Here is a 4,216-nt window from a genome sequence, read left to right on the forward strand (position 1 = left end):
CGACGGAGCAGCGGGTGTCGGCCACTCTGGGGGATGAGGTTTGTCGGGAATCCGAACCAGGTAGCGCTTCCTTCTGGAAAAGGCGGCGGTTTCTGGGGGTTTTCCGAGGGCGTTTGCAATCAGAGACCTCTTGGAGACATCCCTGGGGGCTCAGGGGGCCTTGGAAGGAATGAGGGGACAGCGGGCGCACTGATCTCTAGAATGCCGTGGAGACTGGGGGCGGGGAGGATGGGGGCTTGCCTTAGAGAGAGGTATGCTTTTCATCAGATAATGACATTTTCGAAGGTTTGGGATAAAACGCGAATTTCAAAGAAATCATATTGGCTGGGGTTTCTGAGCTCCCATCACAGACCCTCTCATGGACCGTGTCTAGTTCCTTGCCCGGGGAAATTTCGGTGGAAATCTACTGTCCTGTACGTTGAGATAAATACCGATCGAAATGATTGAGAAGCAACTACAGAGTGTGTTTATTTTTCTGGGGAGGGAAATTTCATGCTTGTCGTAGGAAAGAAAGACACACGAGAAAGACGTTCCTGTGGGAGCACCTCCCATAACGTCATATACTTGCCGCTTGGGAGTATTTCCTATTAGTTCTGCTCTTTTTAACTTACCTGTTACAGTTTAAGCTATATGAGAGAGTTTTCAGTTCCTCATCGTGGATGAATGTCATTTTTTCTCCTCCCCACTCCAGTTCTGTGGAAGGGAGGTAGGGATGTTGGTACATATATATATTTTTTGTTTTTCAGTTGCGTTATTCTTTTTTCGCCGTCACTAACTTCCTAAATTTCAGACTAAAAAAAAAAAGTTCTTTCTGGCAGTCATCGCCATAGTTTATTTCCAGTGAAGACAATGATTTCTAATTCTGTAAAAGCAAATGTACATAAAACGAATACACACTGCAAACAGGACAAAAAGGAAAATAACTCAGAATCTTAAAACTTCAGAAAAAACCTTTTCTTTCCTGAAACTTTGCTGCTAGTATTAGTTTTAGACCTCCATTTTAGTATTAGTTTTAGATTTCTAAAAATAGAGCGATCTAAAACTAATACTAAATTCTTTAAAACTGGAGATGATTTCAAATCCAAAAAGTGGAGAGATTTTGAAACTAGGTTAAGTGGCTGCGTAAAACACAAGCATGAATCCTTAAAAGTAATGCATGCGTGCTTCCTTATTTAACATCTTTAACATTTTGCCAACAACTTAGAGACCAGGGGTTCTGCTTTGGAATCCTAAAATTTGTTAAAAGAACTCTTATTTGTTTATGTGAAAAAAGGGGACCAGTAATTGGCGTAATGGCCATGTCGCTGGACTCCCCTGTAGTCGATTACAGTTGGAGTCCCCGACCTGGTGGCTTAAACTCTCGCCGGGTGTGTACATAAGTGCCCAGGATCCCGAGAGAAGAATGGAGAAGGGATTGCGGCGTGCCCCCCCTCCCCACCGTGATTTCTCGCTTTTTGTCTCTCTGTCTCTCTCTTTCTGGCGAGTGCCCCGTACCCTCAAGCAAAAATCCTCTCAAAAAAAGAAAAAGGGGACGGCAAATGGCGAGATGGTTCTGTCGCTGCTGGACTCCCACATAGTCGACTTTGATTCTGTATGGGGATCGGGTGGCTTAAAACTCACGCCAGGCATTTGTGCCCCAAATCCCGAGAGAATAGAGAAGGTTTCACAGTGTGGCCTGGGGGTGAGTTCTCACTCTTTGTCTCTCTGGTGAGAGCCCTCACCCTTTGGCAAAAATCTCTCTTTAAAAAAAAAAAAAGAAAAAGAAAGTGTAAAGGGAAAAGGAAAGTTGGGTAATTTGATAGTTTTCTAGTGGTGGTAGAAGAACCTGGAAAAGAGGAAATGATTCTGGTTTAGAACCATAACCAATTAGTGTTTAATATGGAAAAAGCTGATTGAAAAAAATTGTTAAGTACTAAACTCAATTTTTTATCACATGGATTTAAGCACCTCACAAATTGTCATTTAATTTATTTTCTTTTTGCTTTGGATTGCTAGTATGATTTAAATTTTTAAATAGGGATGACTTTTTAGCTTTTTCATATCATAAAATATAAGAAAAACTGATGACCAGTTTTATGACCAAGATGAAGGACTTCATTGTATACACAAAACAATATAGTACAATATTTTTTTTCTTTTTGTGTCTGTAATTTGGATCAGTTATATTTTCTCTTTGTCTTTGTGATAATTAAGTTGGTTTCATTTTCTTCAGGACAGGACTCAACAATAATAACATACTTTATTAGATTCCTTTATTTAGATAAATTAACTATTGGAGCTTAATCAGTACAAAATGTACAAAAATACATCTGTACCTGTAATTCATCTTTATAAAATTATTTTCCCTGTGCTAATATAAAATACTAATTACCCTAAAAAGGAATTGTCTACCACCACCACTTGCAAAGCAGCATTGAAGTTGTTAGTGTATGTGACTGTGAGCACTATTTTAAAATTACTCTTTGGGAATGGCTTTGTTTCTAAGATAATTTAGAAACCTATGAGGTGAGCATCTCCTGTTTAATGAACTTTCAAATCATATGCTTGGGAAGTGTTTTGATTTTCTATTGCTGTTGTAACAAAATATCACAAATAGTGGTTAAAAGAAACAAAATTATTTCTTATACTTCTGGAGGTTGAAAGTCCAAAATATGTCCACCAGACATGTGTGTGTGTGTGTGTGTGTGTGTGTGTAAAGGGGGGAGATCTAAGGCATTTTTCTTGCCTTTTCCAGCTCATAATAATTATTTCTGCTGTCTGCCTTCAGCTTTCATTCTTATTATCTTCTCTCTGAATAATGCTTTGAGCAGGACACATTATATCAGAGTCCACCAAGATAATACCTGATATTCTTCCTCCAGGTTCTTAATCTAATTGTATCTGAAAAGTATCTTTTGTTATGTAAGGTTATATATTCAATTTTTGTTAGTTAGGTTATTCACATCTGGGGGGGGCATTATTGAGTTTACCGCAGGAAGGAATTTAAGGCCAACCAGACAAGCTTTTTTATTTTATACATTTTTAAATGGCAGCTTTGGAATTGGAGATTATATTAAGTGATATAAGCCAAACACAGAAAGACAGTATTATGTGTTCTCAGATGTGGAATCTAAAATGGTGGAATCATGGAGGCAGGGAATAGAATAATAGTTACCAAATGCTGGGGTTTGGCGGAAACAGGAAGATGGTAATCAGAATGTACAAAGCCTAGGTTAGATAGGGATTTTTTTTTTTTTTTTTTTTGCAGAGCATAGGGAATACAACTAGTAAATTAGTACTGTACAGTCAGTGTTGCTAAGAGAATAAGTCTCAAATGTTCTCATCCCAAAAAATGTCAAACATTTGCGGTGGTGAATGGATTATTTATTGTGATTTACTCATTCCATGTTGCACCAAAAATGGCTTTGTACCCCATGAATATATACAACTATAATTTTTCAATATATTATTTTAAAAATCTAATTCATTAAAAATTTTTAAATTTAAACTTTCTGGACAGTAAGGGTAACGTAAAAGTTTTGCAAAGATTAAGGGCTCTTTTTACAATTTCACTTTTTAACAATTACCATATTCTGGGCGTGGATATACAGCACTGAACAAAACGAAACCTTTGGGCCTCACATTATTTCATCCCAACACGAGAGGCTGATACAGAAAGTTAGGCTGTTGTAGTGAAAGCCAGTTTATCCCTCACCGTTTTACTCTTGTCTATGCCTCGGGCAGTGTTCTGGGTGTGGCTGGAGCTTGGCAAAAGGTTGGGAAATACAATGTAATTCAATTCGTACTGGAGAATGGACAGAACTGGAAGCAAACGACGGCTAGTTAGACGCCTGAGGTTTGTCCAAGAGTCTGCTTAGGGTAGAGAGCGGCTTCACAAATAGAATTTCTTTCCTTGAGAGCTTGTTTGGAGGTTCTAGCAGGGGAGCGCCCCTACTGTGTACCCTCGACGAAGAAGGCCCTCCTCTACCGCGAAGGTCGTCCTCTTCCACCGAGCGCGCCGCTTCGGGAGGGAAGCACGTGGAGCGGTCAGGGAGAAAGGGGATACCCGCCTCTCCAGCCAGATCAGCCAAATCAACTCTGGCGATCAATGGGGTGACAGATGTCGCAGCCACATTGCCCTCCCCCCAGCCAGGCCCTGACCACTCTGCTCTCTCTGGCAGGTCATGATGATGGGCAGCACCCGCGTGGCCGAGCAGGTGCTACTGCCCCTCTGCGA

The sequence above is a fragment of the Tupaia chinensis genome, unplaced genomic scaffold, assembly GCF_000334495.1.
Source record: "Tupaia chinensis unplaced genomic scaffold, TupChi_1.0 Scaffold144450_1, whole genome shotgun sequence".
Lineage (NCBI taxonomy): Eukaryota > Metazoa > Chordata > Mammalia > Scandentia > Tupaiidae > Tupaia > Tupaia belangeri.